At 34.8% G+C, this 15,816-nt stretch overlaps 1 long non-coding RNA gene and 1 pseudogene across 1 annotated transcript; both read right to left on the bottom strand.

Annotated features, from left to right (window-relative positions):
• Positions 1-254: 254 nt before the first annotated feature.
• Positions 255-15,367, bottom strand: LOC126704827 (probable leucine-rich repeat receptor-like protein kinase At1g68400; annotated as a pseudogene).
• Positions 884-4,048, bottom strand: LOC126706964 (uncharacterized). Its single transcript, XR_007648774.1, has 3 exons — positions 3,828-4,048; positions 3,166-3,219; positions 884-1,170 (listed from the first exon to the last, which is right to left on the bottom strand). It is a non-coding gene; the product is annotated as an uncharacterized LOC126706964 (long non-coding RNA).
• Positions 15,368-15,816: the final 449 nt, after the last annotated feature.

The raw sequence follows: 15,816 nt of genomic DNA, 5'->3' as shown, positions 1-15,816 counted from the left end.
AGTATATAAGTTTTTAGCTAGCTGGTGTGTAAAAAGCTTTTTAGGTTTGGGAGGGTCCTTCTTTGTTTGCTGTCCCTGCGCTGGCAGGTTAGTAGCTAGCGGTCTCTTTTTTTCTTTTGTCTTTCCTGTTGTACTTCAATTTCTTGAGGCAATGATCCTTTGTTTCCCATAAAAAAAGAAAAAGAAAAAGCAAGCATACTGGAAGCTGTAAACAATGAAAAATTAACTAGTTTATTTCCTATTTCACATGATATTGTTTGAGAAGTTTCATAAATGACTTACAAGGTTCATAAATGTTTTCGAAAATATTACACATTTTATTTTATTACATGAAAGCTAGGCTCTTGATCATTGACATGGATTGTATCATCTCAACACTAGATACTTCACTTTCTTCTTGATTAAAATCAATCTTATGGAGGTGTGGAGAAGCAATTTTTGAGTTCTTCAATATCATTTCTCTTCTCTAGTTCTAGAGGTTGATAAAGAACCATCTTTGAATGACCGATCCAACGATCTGTCATTTTCATCCCTTGATTCAGGAACCTTAATATGTTCTACCTCTCTCACCACTTGTGTCATCTCAGGACGCTCCTTTGGTGTATTATCACAGCACTGCATTGCAATTTGTAGAAGTCTTAGCATCCCTGGAATTGCGTTTCTTTGCATAGATATCTCGAGGTCAAATACTTTAGTTGTCCATTCTTCCCTGAGAGCACGATGAACCCAATTGCTGAGATCCACGGTGCCATTGATGTCACGCCCCAAACCCCAAAGGGTCCAAAGCATGAGAAAGATGTCTCAAGTACCTGTAATTTTTTTTTTTTTTTGACAATTCAATCAACATAAATCCTAACAAGTGCCAACACCAAGAATCATCATGATAATCTCATAGCATATACTCTCAGAGTAAGTCAGAGCTCTAAGCATTAATTACAGGGACCATTGGTCACAAAAGAATAGAGGTCCGAATAAAACAATTACATAACAACAGCTTGTCCCATCAGTGGAAATACAGTCATAACCACTATAATATATAAAAGAATGAGTCAAGCCTAGTCTAAGATGTACACCATCTAATATATCCATTACAAAAATTCAGCCTCCATCAGTAGTTAGTCTAACTACTATTAGCCACCAAAAAGTTGTCTCAAAAGATTGTTGCCTACTCTGAAAAGTTTATAAAAATAATGGAATGAGACAGAGCCCAGTAAGTAGCACATTAATGGGGGTGGGGGAAATGCAAGTTTCATCTTCAATAATAATAATATGACAAGAATGATTACATAACGAAGCACAAAGTTTCTCAAAGTAAATACCTTGAAACTATATACTATAATCTGTGAGCATCAACAATATAATTTCTAAAACCATAATATCTAACATAAGATAAATTATCACAAATCTACCACATTACCACATAAACCGGTCAGGGGATCCACCCATTCACAACTGGCATGATATTGTCCTCTCTGGTATGCAGACTCTTGGCCCCATAGACAGCAGCCTCACCCATACCCTCAAGGTTTTTCTCTCCCCCCATGGGCAGCAGAGAGAGCGCGTCAAATAGGACCTCTCTTGCATGTGGTCTCTTGGCCCCATGGACAGCAGGCTCACCCACACACAATCAAGGAACCTCTTCCCCCCATGGACAGCAGGGAAGAACGCGTCATCTAAAGTGAAAGGGCACTGACCTAAATTTGATTCCATTGTCACAAAGACTATGGAAACCAAATCGGGTGATCACCGAGAAATCACACATGACATAGGGCTAAAACCACATAAACTCACAGGTTACATTACTTTGAAACACATAGTTCATATCAAAGTAGTTTCAGAAAACCTTAAATAATCTAACTTCTACAAAGTTTGTAAGGTTTTCAACTTCATTCTTGTCAAGAGATTTTCTATCAATTTCCCAAATAATATAAGACAAGATAAGCATCTTTAAGTTTTTCAATATACCATAAAATCAATGATTTTCTTATCAAAGATTAAATAAAAGATGCTCATTTTTCCATATCAACAATTCATGTATTTCCCCAAATGCAATACCAAATATGATGCATTTTCATGTATAATAATATATAATAGGGTCACAACACAATACTTTTAAGAAAACATATATCCATATATAATTTTCCAATATGTGTTTGACCCAAAAACAACATTTATAATGTTAAATATTAGCATTGATACACCATGTTGAATATGCTAGTATAGATGCAGAAGCGAAAGCATAAAGTATAAAACACAATAACACACGAGGGTTACGTGGTTTAGCCTAACGGCCTACATCCACAGAGGAAACCCTAAAGGGCTACATTAATAATATATTAGAGTGTAGTACAAATCCTGTGTTACAATGAATCGTAACATGTGTATATATAGTAGACTAAACCCTAGACTAATAGACTTCTAGTACAAGTAGGAGACTTGACTTGCACACAAAGTAGAATTAGGCTTGGGCCTATGCTAAAGGGCTAATATATCTTTAACACCCCCTCTCAAACTCAAGATGGAAGCTTGATGAAATCTTGAGATTTGATAAGGTTGAAAAGATTTCTTAAATGAAGTTTGGCTCTGTAACGGTAGTTTGACGAAAGCAATGGTCTTGCAGTGTTGATGCGACTTCTAACGATGGCTTGACTATACCGGAGAGTTCTGACGGTAGTAGTAGGAAGCCAAAGAAGATGAACGCAGCGAAAAAAAAACACCGAGGAAGACAAAGATTGCTCTTAAATATACCGCAAGGACAGAAAACCATGGCCACAAGAAGGTGGCTCTGATACCATGTTAAATATTAGCATTGATACACCATGTTGAATATGCTAGTATAGATGCGGAAGCGAAAACATAAAGTATAAAACACAATAACACACGAGGGTTACGTGGTTCAGCCTAACGGCCTACATCCACAGAGGAAACCCTAAATGGCTACATTAATAATATATTAGAGTGTAGTACAAATCCTGTGTTACAATGAATCATAACATGTGTATATATAGTAGACTAAACCCTAGACTAATAGACTTCTAGTACAAGTAGGAGACTTGACTAGCACACAAAGTAGAATTAGGCTTGGGCCTATGCTAAAGGGCTAATATATCTCTAACATATAAAACATGGTTATTTTCCAAAAATACCCATTAAAAAGCTACTTACCTCGCAACCGCAAAATCCTAATTCTCCAAGCTCCAAGGGGAGATTAGCTAGAACCTAAACAATGTTAAGCAAATCTATCACAATGAGCACAAAGCTTGAAATTGTATCTAACTACAAATTAGGAATTGCCAAGTAAGAACTCAATTAGGCAAGCCTAGTATTCAACGTTACATGTAATGTATTCTACTTCCAAAATTTCTCAAAACAATTTAATTTGCAAGGCATAGACTTCCATTTATACTCATAAATCTTTCAAGGTGTCATATCTAACATCAAAACCTCCACACTTTACAAGTGTTTCCCACAAGATTTTTATAACATCATCAAGTGACCCATGACACCAAAATCATAATTTTCTCCAAGACAAACAATTTAAATCTTTAACTAGCTCCAAATAATCAATAAAAATTATATTAATTATCTATCAATTATTATAACTCAAAACCTCTAAATTTTCACCATAACAAGCCTTAGATAGCCATCATTGTAAAAATCATGAACTCACTCATCAAATACATCCACCAAGACCAAAACCCATACATATAAACACATGAATATCATTTCCAGAGCTCTTAAATCACATGAATAACATTATTAAAGCTTGGGTAAAATAACCTCAAACAAGAACATAATACCCATCAAAAAAAGATTTGAACTTTTACCTCAAATAAGATGATGAAGATGCTTTGGAGTTCCTAAGTATTTTTCCGGTGATCTTGCCGGAAAAATGATGGTGAGATGGTGTGTTTTGGAGTGGAGGCTGGCGGGTGAGTGTGTGTGTGTTTCAGTAAAATGAAAAGAGAAAAAATGAAAGAAAGAAAAGAGAGAGCCGGCCAAAAGAGAGAAGAGATGTGGGTGAAATTGAGTGGATGAGAATGATGGGTAGTGGGGTTAGGTGGGGGCACTCGTGGTCCACAAAATGCCGACTTATATATATATATATATATATATATATAAATGAAGAAGATCACACTATTGAGGATAATGAGGTGATCCCTGATTTTCGTAAATGGACTATTCCTAAAATTGATACTAAAACTATTTATAAAACTAGTTTTGTTGAAAGTACTTTTCATTCTGCCTATAAAGCTAGAACTGTTGAACAAATTTTCTCTATTTCAAGAATTCATGAAAAATGTTGTTTGTTTACTAAAAAGAATATTAATGACTTCCTTGCTGCTAAAAAATTCAGTTATTTGCATATTGGTATGGTTCAAGTTGCTATTAAACCACTTACTCGAAAGGGTATTAATGCTTCTGTTCTTATGTGTTTAAGAGATGCTAGATTTAAGATTTTTAAAGATAGCATTCTTGGAATGATCACTGCTTCTTTGTATGATGGTCCTGTTTATTTTAACTGTTACCCTGATCTTACTCTTGCTTTGGATGATCCTAATATTGTTAAAGCTTTAACTTTGAATATTGCTTCATCTGGATATCACATGGAAGAGGGTAGTAAGCCTTTTGCTTTGATCTATCGCATTTGTTACAAACTTATGGGTACTCAAATGAATCCTTGTGCTTTAATGCCTAGAGAACCTTCAGGTAAAACCATGTTAATTCAATGTTCAACTCCTGATGCTAAAATCCAAGTTCCAAAAATGATTCAATGGCAAGATGTTAAACTTCCTAAAGATTGGTTGTTAGAACAAGAAACCCCTCCTGCTAAACCCATTTTTGATGAGCTTGATCTCACCCATATTCAACAATATCTTGATGGTACTGTTAAAATAAGTTTTCAAAACAATCCACCTTTGAGAATCAACGAAGGAAGACATTCCTTTGCTGGATCTGAAACTATTTCAAAAAGAGACCAAGAGATCAATGAATTTTTGAAAAAGAATTTGGAAACATCCTCTGATTTAAAGCTAAAAGGTATTTCAAGTGATAAATCCCAATTTAGCTCTGTTTACTATTCAACTAAACCTGAAACTTCCACTCCATTTAGTAAAACTGCTAATGAAGATGAGGAAGATACTGTTTCTCTTACTCCATCTGATTTTGAATCTCCTATTGAAACCCCTCCTGTTTACCAAAATCAATTAAGAGTTTTGACTGTTTTAAATGATGATTTTGAAATTGATTGGGATGCTTTGTACAATGAGTTTATGCTTGCTTCAAACAAAACCAAGAGAAAATATTTCCAAGATAATTTTGCTCAGTCTGATAAAGACCATGCTAAAGGAAAATGGTTGGAAATGATGAATCAATTGAAAAAACATATTTTGTTTTTTGATTTTCTTGAAAACTATTATGTTCCACATAATGAGGTTTCAAAACAACATTTGAATGTGATAAAAAAAATCAAATTTTGTTAAGATTGATAAAACCATTGTTAGGTCTAGTCATCCGCCCCTTGATTCAATTTTGATAACTACTAAGAAAGATGAAGTGACAAAAGAGGAAGTGAAGGCCTCTCCTTTCAAAATTGCCGATGATCAAACTCCTGTTGTTAGCCTTATTGAACAAAACAATTTTACTAATCAATCTTTGCATATTATTGGTCAACAGCTTGACCGTATTGAAGAAAGATTTGTTGAAAAATCTGTTTCTACTTCTGAAAAATCTGTTCCTGTTAAAACTGAGAAACCTTTGATTGATTTACCCAGTCAAAGAGAAAAAGTTATGTTTAAAACTTCTCAGTCCAAGACTCTTGAAATTGTTGACAAAATGCTTTCTGATCTAAAGATTAAATCTGAGGGTACTAGTACTTCTACAAGAACTCCAACTGCTCTCACTATTTCCAAAAAAGAAATCATTTCTGATGAAAATACAGATTCTGATACTGTTTCTTCTGTTTCTTCTGTTCCTGCAAAAAGAATCTTTGATAATGATTTCCCTGAAATTAAAAGATTTGTTGGAAACTCCAAACCCATCTCTTTTACAAAAAATTGGTATCCAAAACCTACTCCTCCTGATATGCAGTTTGAAGAAAGATCTTTTCAAACACAGTTTTCTGTCTCTGCTGATAAACTCTATGAATGGAATATTGATGGTTTGTCTGAACAGGAAATCATTAATAAAATGAGCCACATGTCTATGGTTGGTATTGCTTATCAAAACAACCATAATCTTGATCAACCTGAAATTGTTAACTTGCTTCTTACTGGTTTTTCTGGTACTCTTCGTGGATGGTGGGATTCTTACATCACTGAAGAATCCAAAGAGTCTATTAAACATGCTGTTAAAAAGAATGAAGAAGGTTTGCCTATTTTTGATGAAAGTATTGGTCGTGGTATTCCTGATGGTGTTAATACCTTGATCTATACCATTCTCAAACATTTTGTTGGTACTCCATCCAATATTTCATCCCGTGTTTCTGATTATCTAAATAATTTGAGTTGTCCAACTATGTCTGATTACAGATGGTATCAAGATGTTTTTACTTCCAGAGTGATGCTCCGGAAAGATTGCCATAAGCCTTATTGGAAAGAAAAGTTTATTGACGGTCTGCCTCCTATCTTTGCTCATAAGGTAAAACAAGAATTAATGGGTAAAAATGATTCTATTGATTATGATAATTTAACTTATGGTGATATGTTCAGTACTATTAAAAAACTCGGTATTAATATGTGCAATGATGAAAAATTGTTAAAACACAAATTAAAGAATAGCAGAAAAGCTAAATATGAAATGGGAAATTTCTGTGAACAATATGGTCTGCCTCCTATTGCTCCTTCTAGGCAGAAAAGTAAAAAACATGATAAAAGCCATAAAAAATACAGAAATACTTTTAAACCTAATGATTTCTATGCTAAGAAGAAAAATGTTGCTAAAAAATATGTTAAACAAAAACCAAGTAAAGGTAAATGCTTTAACTGTGGTAAACCGGGACACTTTAGTAAAGATTGTAAAGAAAAACCTGGTAAGTTAAAAAACAAGTTCAACATGTTAAACATTGATGATAATGTGCAACAAGAATTATTTAAAATCCTTGAATCAAACAGTCCGTCTGATTCTTTGGAAGATGATTTTTCTTCTTCATCTGATTCTTGCTATCAATCTGCTGATGATTCTTCTGATTCTCCTAATATTAAAATTGGTTGTAGAGATTCCTGTTACAATGTTATTAACACTCTCACCAAAAGTGAAGAAGATGAAAAATTGATAATTCAGCTAATAAATCAAATTCAAAACCCTGAACTCCAGAAAGATTATTTGGACAGGTTTAAGAAAAACTTGATAAGAGATGAAATTGGTAAAAAACCAAAATCAACCATAAGTTTTGAAGAAACTTTGGAAAGATTTAATAAAAAGAAATCTAAAGATTTAACTGTTAATGATCTCCAAAATGAAATTCATATTGTTAAACAAGAGATAAATGAATTAAAACATGAATTTAAAAGCATGAAAAGTGATAATCATAATCTTAAACAAGAATTGACAATGTTAAAACTTGATAAAGATCTTAATAAATCCAGTAACGAACAAAATGAGCACAGTGATGGAAATGATTCCAGTCAACAGGCTCTTCTTTCTGATAAAGGTACTCCTGATACTTTCAATAATCCCCAACTTGCTTTTGTTAATAAATTATTTCCTCCAAAATGGTTTACAAAAGTTAAAATTGTTGTTTCTCCTGATTATCATTTCACTGTTATTGCTATGATTGATTCTGGTGCAGATATGAACTGTATCCAAGAAGGATTAATTCCCTCAAAATATTTTGAGAAATCTACTGAAAGATTGGTTTCTGCTAATGGTTCTCAAATGAAAATTAAGTATGAATTGAATAATGCTCAGGTGTGCCATGATGATGTTTGTTTCAAGATTCCTTCTGTTCTTGTCAAAAATATGACTGACAAAGTGATTCTTGGTCTGCCATTTATTAACTCTTTGTATCCCTTTCTTGTTGAACATGATGGAATTACTACTGATCCATTTGGACAGAAAGTAAAATTCAAATTTGCTTCAAAGCTTGAAATTGATATTGATAATCTGTCTTATAAGAAAGACTCTCCCATGAATGACCTTGTTCAAGAACTGATAATGAATTCTGATGACTTTAAAGGTGATTTCCATAACACTAAAATGTTAAAACCTATCCATTATCCTAACAATATTAATGATTCTTTGCAGGAATCGGATAATGATACGTGGATAGATACCACTACTAAGTGGGATAATAATAATATTCATATTTATACCACTAGTAAGTGGATTATCATGGAAAGAAAAAACAAGGGAAAAGCTCCTGCACAGGACTATTCCCAAAACAAAGGGTTCCCAGCGGGACGACCTTTTAAAATGCATGAAGGCGCATCTTCTGGTGTAAAACCCAGTGGGTCAACATCCCTTCAAGGAGATGTCCCGGCAGAGGTGACATACTCCAATGGTGATATATTAATTACTCTACAAGAAGTTTTGTCAAAAAACCTACAATTCCACAATGGAACCTGTTCAGAATTACCAAATTCTATTAAACTCATCCTTGATAACCTTCAATTTTCTTTTATTAGAAACCACCATCTTTTCCAAAAAACTCTCAGAAACCTTGAAATCCATCCTGTTAACCTTATTGCTCAAAATAAAGCCTCTGTGAGCCACCAAGTTAACCCTATTTCAGAAAATGATCTTGCTTTAATTGTTTCAAGAAATGAGGCTTTTGAAAGCCATCCTGTTAACCACCCAAATATCAAAGATGAACCTAATACTAGTCAACTCTTTGGCAAAGAGGATATCCATTCAATGGATAAAAAGACTATTATGGGCACTGATTATGCAAAATTGAGTCTTAAGACCCAATCTTTGTTGAAAAGTGCTATTGCCAACTTGCCAACAGACATACAATCTCGTATTCTGGAAAGCAAGGCTATGTTTAAGTCTTCTGACTTATGGTTCGAACATTTCAAGATACTTGTTACAACTGCGATTCCTGATCCTGCTAATTCAGATGATTTTAGTGACATTCTTCAACAAGTTGATTGGAAAGCACACTTTGGGACTAGTTTCAGAGTGTATGAAAAGAAACACCCGTTTCCCGGCCTTATAGTCAATTATGATGATGGTTCAGATGATGCTATGAGGAGTCCTGATTGGCTCTCCCAAATGTTTGAGTATGGCTTTATTAGGCTCATAAGACTAACAAGCCATGACCAAACCAGCCAGTTCCCACAAATCATTCAGACTGCTATTAAAAAATTTGAAAGTCCTTTTGTTTCGATCCGATGCTGGAGCACTTTGCCTCAATGGGAAAGAGATAACTGGATGAATGTCCAGCCCTCAAAACATCTCATTCTCATTAATGGATACACGCATCAAGGACAATGGTATGAAGGAGACTCTTATTTATCCTTCAAAAATCCTTCGGCTCTTGCAGACTGCTGGAGTAATTATTTTAACAATCAAATTCGTGAGGTTGCGCAGAATTTATGGAAGAGTTATCACTTTATGGGGAATTCAGGCAGAATTTCTGTTTTTGGTCCGAAACCTTATGCTAATGCCATTCCTCATTTGCGGATAGCAGATCACTGTGATCCAAGAAGTTTTCTCACTCCAGGAAAAACTCCAGAGTTTGAGCCACTTCTATACTGTGGATTTTGTAACCAATATGTTCTCTATCATGAGCATGAATGTAATGATGATCCTCCATGGGAACTTTACGATGACTACCCATCAGATGCTACTTCCGCCGATTAATGAGTTTATTCCTGAGGTCACTACTGTTACAAGACTGATACTACTTTATTTGTTTGGCTTGCACAAAAGCCAAAATATTTCATTATTCATGACAGATATGAAAATTTGGAACTGTTCCAAGATACTCCAGATTTTGCGGAAGATTTTGATTCCTATATTTGTCTGGCCTGCACAATGGCCAATATTTACTACTGTTGGAAGCCTGTTTCCCACCAATATGATGCTTTCAAAGATTCCAAAGAATGATGTTCACGTGAAGACAACATGCATGCCTAATAGTTCTTTTTGTTGGCTTCTTTCTTATTGGCTTCTTTTGTCTTTAAAGGACACCAATAAGGAGGCCTTGTTCCTACACTTTTAGGACACTACGGAGGATTCACATAATCCTACAAGATTCCTCACAAGATTGGGTCAAAAGAGATGAGACATTCCAATTTTTACTATTCAGTCACTATTCACTTGTCACTATTCATCTGTCACTATTCACTGCTACTATTCATCCGTTACTGTTTATGACACTGTTCACTCCGAATTTTGCCTATTTAAGGGGGGTTGTCCCTTATGTTTGAGAGGAAGAACTAAAGCTAAGTTAGAAGCAAAATATTAGTTCTGATTTCTCTTCCCTTAGAACTAGCCTTCTGAGAGAGAGAACCCACTTGCTTCTACTACTACTACCTTGTTTACAACCTTGTTCATCCTTGTTCACTATAAGCCTTGTAATCCTACAAACCTTGTAACTAGGACTAGTTCAAGCTTTGTAACTGTTGAAATCTTGTATTCACTACTACTACTGTAAGTGTTTATCCTACTTTCAATAACAAGTATTTTCAGTTCTATGTTTATTACTTTACTTGTTGCTACCACCACCTTGGACGGATTACCGCCATACCGGATGGTTTTAAATTGCTTTCATTTATTTTGAACTATTGTTCTTATTTACTTTGAATTATTTTGATATATACTGCTTGGCTGGTTCTACCGCCTTATTATTGTTCTTACATTCAAGATATTTATTTTCAAGCTATTTACTTTCAAGTTCTTTACATTATTTCCATTTACAATATTACTGTGCTTCCGTCTCCTTGTCTTCAGCAGCGTCCCCTTCCCCCTTTATGGTATCAGAGCCACTCTTTTCTGGCCGGTTGTAAGTGTGGTCGTCAACCGAATCAAACATATATATATATATATATATATATTTTTTTTTTTTTAAAACTGACGATATGTTACAATTGACACCCGGTGGAGCTGTCCTTGTTGAGATCTTTCTTGTCAATAGTGTTGGGCTTCGTGGAGCCTAGTTTATGTTTGATTCGGTTGACGACCCGACCCAATCTGAATGATGTTGCGTGATTTTTAATGGAAGATTTTTTGAGGTTTAGTCCATGGAGAAAATGTTTTTGGTGATTAGGGTTTTTGTTGTTGTTGTTTTTGAGAGACTGAAATACTGGATTACCGCATTTGTAATTTTTCCTTGATAATAGTGAAATCCCTACAATTCTGTGGACGTAGGCAAATTGTCGAATCACGTAAATATTGTCTTGTGCGTGTGATTGTTTTTCTTTGGCATGTGTTTTCTCTATTTTTTTTTTTTTGTTTCTCATAGGTTGGGAATTTTGGGCTAATTCCCTACAAATAGTTCTAAAAGGATGCAGCCATAGCTCCAAACATCAGATTGTTTTGAAACTTTTCTTCTGTTTCTATATTCAGGTGATTTGTATGATACCATATGTTGAATTGCAATGGGAAGTGCAAGTAGTGAAGCAAGGCCATAGTCAGAAACGAGAACCTTGTCATTTTCATCGAATAGAACATTCGATGATTTCAAGTTGCCATGGGGAACTATGCTTTGGCTCTTGGTGTTGAGGTGCAGATATTCCAAGGCTCGAGCTATGCCTCGAGCAACTGATAATCTCGCATCCCATCTGAATGGAATTCGATCTCCACCTCTCTCTCTTGCAATGTCCATTGATATAAAACTTTCATTTTGATTATTCAAAATTGTATCCCAATTATAACTAGGTAAACAATATATATTTTTCAAATGGTTAATATAGTCTAATATAATCAAAAAGTAACATTATTTTTTCTTAGTTGTGAGCATCACTAATACCACTTTTATTATGCACCCATCAAAATAGACAATATCAACCATTATAAAGCCATATATGTACTTTCTTTTCTTATTTGAAATTGTTTCCTGTAGGGGGAAAAAAAAACCAGAAGGAAACAAAGGAAGAGGCAAAGACAAAACTCACCATGTATGTGATCAAACAAATTTCCTTTCGCTACGTAGTTATACAGCAAAAACTTCTCATTGGACTAGTAGTAGGCAAGGAGGGGAAGCAGATTTGGGTGCTTCATATCTCCAATCATTCGCAATTGCTTTTTGAATTCCTCACTAGTCAGTGGTTTCAAATCCCTTAGCCTCTTCACCACAACGCTTGGTCCACCACTTACCTTAGCCTTATAACGATTCCTGAAAATCCCTTTGCCCAATCAGTGGCGACTCCAGGAATTTTGTCTAGGGTGTTCCTATTTCATTTTGAAAAAATTTCGGGTAATTTCGGTCTATTTTGGGTGTTTCGGGAAATACCGGCCAAAATTCAAGATTTGGCCGGCATGAAGTTTGTGCTTAAAAAAAATAAATTATAAACTATAATTTTTTGTTTAGTTGTTTCATTAATAAAATTATAAGTTCATTTGAAATATTAATAAAATTATTAATTATTATTGTTTAGTTGTTTCATTAATTTGTTTGTCTTTTATAAACTATAATTTATTGTATTGTTGTTTCATTAATTATTAAATTATTAATTGTTGTTTAGCCTAAAATAATTTAATTTGTTTGTCTTTTATTATGTATTAGTTAATTAAATTATTAATTATTGGTATTTAGTTGCTTCATTAATTTTTTTTTACTAACTACTAGCCGTCTAGCAACAAGCTACTGTGCATTAGCACACACTAGCACACACCTCATGTGTGCACACACCCACGGATAAAGTAAAAAAAACAAAACAGGGGCAAATAAATTGGTGTTTCTTAACAACAAGTGATCATGTGTGCACACACCCACGGATAAAGTGTAAAAAAAAAGGGGCAAATAAATTGGTGTTTCTTAATAGCAAGTGATCATGTGTGCACACATCCATGGATAAAGTAAAAAAAAGGGGCAAATAAATTGGTGTTTCTTAATAGCAAGTGATCATGTGTGCACACACCCACGGATAAAGTAAAAAAAAAACAAGGGCAAATAAATTGGTGTTTCTTAACAGCAAATGATTATGTGTGCACACACCCACGGATAAAGTAAAAAAAAAAAAGGGGCAAATAAATTGGTGTTTCTTAACAGCAAGTGAACATGTGTGCACATAACCACGAATAAAGTAAAAAAAAAGGGGCAAATAAATTGGTGTTTCTTAACAGCAAGTGATCATGTGTGCACACACCCACAGATAAAGTAAAAAAAAAAAAAAAAAAACAGGGGCAAATAAATTGGTGTTTCTTAACAGCAAGTGATCATGTGTGTACACACCCACGGATAAAGTAAAAAAAAAAGGGGCAAATAAATTGGTGTTTCTTAATAGCAAGTCACAAATCACAATACACTAAAAGACAAACTCACCAACACCGACTGACCAACACAGTAACACACCAACGGATAAAGTCAAAAAAATCAGGGGCAAATAAATTGAATAATTATAAAGACTTAAAGAGAGAGAATCAATTCAAAAAGAAAGAGAGCTCTCTCTCTCTCTCAGTCTTTGACCACAGTCCACAGCAAAACTCAAAGATTAAGAGAGAAAAAGAGAGAGAACAGAGAAGTAAAGTGTAAAATACCTTGAGGCGTCGCAAGCTTTGATCCGATTGGCATTGCATACATTGAGCTCTCTCTCTCTCTTAGTCGGCATCGCAAGCTTTGATCCGATCGGACCGATCTCCAATCTCCGATCTCTGATGCTGATCCAAGCTCTGTTGCTCGAGTTTCAGGCGGAGGCGTCATCGCCGCGTCGTGCCTATGTGCTTGATGATGAGGTTTCAGATGGAGGCGTAAGGCGTTGTCCTTGATGAGGTTTTTTTCTTTAGGGTTTCTGATTTTAGGTTTTGCTTTAGCATTACCATTTGATGATTGAGGCGGACGCATATTCGTATTGGTTTTTTTTTTTTTTTTTTTTTTTAAATTTTTTTATATTTTAAGAATATGTTTGGGTTGGGCCTTTGGGTATTTGTTTAGGATTGATATTGGGTTTTTTTTTTGGGCTTGCTCTGTAAAATCCAAACAAATTTGTTCTATAAAATCATAAGGTTTTACAATTATTTATTTATTTATTATTTTTTGGGGCTGAAAGCTATACGATTGGATTTGGCCGGCATAAGATTTTTTTTTTTAATTTTTTGATTTTAGTTCAAAATTTGTTTGGGATAAATTTTTTTGAGTGTTCATGATTTTGCTTGAGGGTGTTCCTATTTTATTTTTTAAGGGTAAACAAATAAAAAAAATTTAAATTATTATATATAATTTTTATTTTTATTTTTTTTTTCAGGTCAAGGTGTTTCTGGGAACACCCTGACTTCAACGTGGCATCCCCACTGTGCCCAATCCCTCAGCAGAAGCTCTTAGAACATCAAGGATATCAAAAGCCGGTTCATCCTCCATGAATACGAGGTTCCTGCTCTCTTCAGCTGCCATCTCTCTGCTGCCTCTATAATCTTTTCAACTTCCCCGGCTTCTTCTTTGTTTGCTTCGTTCAACATCTTTTTTACCATCTGAGCTTTTTGGCAGTACAGAATTAGTAGTAAAATCACAGCTACTATAAGGAGAACAACGAAAACAAAGAAAGATATTCTTAAAGATATCTCCATTTGAGTTTGGGGGAGAATTTCCAGAAGTTGGCTCTCCTGTGCCATTTATAGAGCGGCTGGTAGCGGTTAAGGATGGACCATACAACCCAGGATTACCAGAATATGAATCAGAGCCAAATGATTGGAGAGTTTGAGTTTTTGGGATTGAACCAGTGAGACTGTTATTTGAGACATTGAAAAATAGTATGCTAGATTGGTTAAATTCTGGGATAGTACCTGTCAAGTTGTTTTCTTAAAGCTGCAATGACTCCAAGACACTAAGACTTGGAGGCGAACCTGGAATCGGCCCGTCTAACTTGGTGCCTGATAGATTAATAATCTTCATCTTGTGATTGAAGGAGAAATTCATTACATTTCCCCATAGAGAATTGTTCTGGAAGCTCAGGATAATCAACTCAGGGAAGTTCATGAATTCATTAACATCGACTTTCCAGCTTAGCCCCATATCGTTCTACTCTATTCCAATAATATGACCCTTAGTGGAACACTGAATGCCATACCAAGGGTAAGCAAGATCGCAAGAATCACCCTTCCAGTTTTCATTTAGAATAGAGTCGTTAAATACGGACTTGAGAACATAAAGGGCATTCTTCTCATCAGGATTAACAGATGGAGTCCCTCCTTGGCCTAGAACGTTTCTGTATAGCAATAGAAAAACTGTGACTACAAAAATCTGTTCGAGAAATTGAGCAGAACCCATGATGCAATTCAGGGTGAAAAAAACTGTAATTGGGTTTCTGTGCTGCAGGGAAGTCAACAAGTAGAAATGGTATTTGGCCTAGGAATGTGGCTCGATGAATTCGTAAAGATATCCTCACTATTTCCATTGCAGCGAACGGTTTCTTTTGTCTAAGACTATAACAAGGGCAATGTCCAACTGTTTCTCTTGGATATTCTTTTGTGAAGAATCCTAGGATTAGGAAAGGCTGTTGTTCAGTGTTCTTTTATGAATGAATGTCAGGTTGGATGTACGTGTTTGTTTAAATATGATATAATTTATGAAATCTTGGCAAGTTCTTGCGTCGTCCTGCAAAATAATATATAACACGGGTAGACTTTTCGTTTTTTTTTTTGGTTTTGTTTTTTTTTGTTTTTGTTTTTTTTTTTTTTTTTGACTTATGGAAACTATTGTTTTACATCAGTTATTAT

The sequence above is a fragment of the Quercus robur genome, chromosome 11 (assembly GCF_932294415.1).
Source record: "Quercus robur chromosome 11, dhQueRobu3.1, whole genome shotgun sequence".
In the NCBI taxonomy this organism is placed as follows: Eukaryota; Viridiplantae; Streptophyta; class Magnoliopsida; order Fagales; family Fagaceae; genus Quercus; species Quercus robur.
The sequence above is the reverse complement of the archived record's forward strand: the minus strand, read 5'-3'. Positions and strand labels throughout refer to the sequence as shown.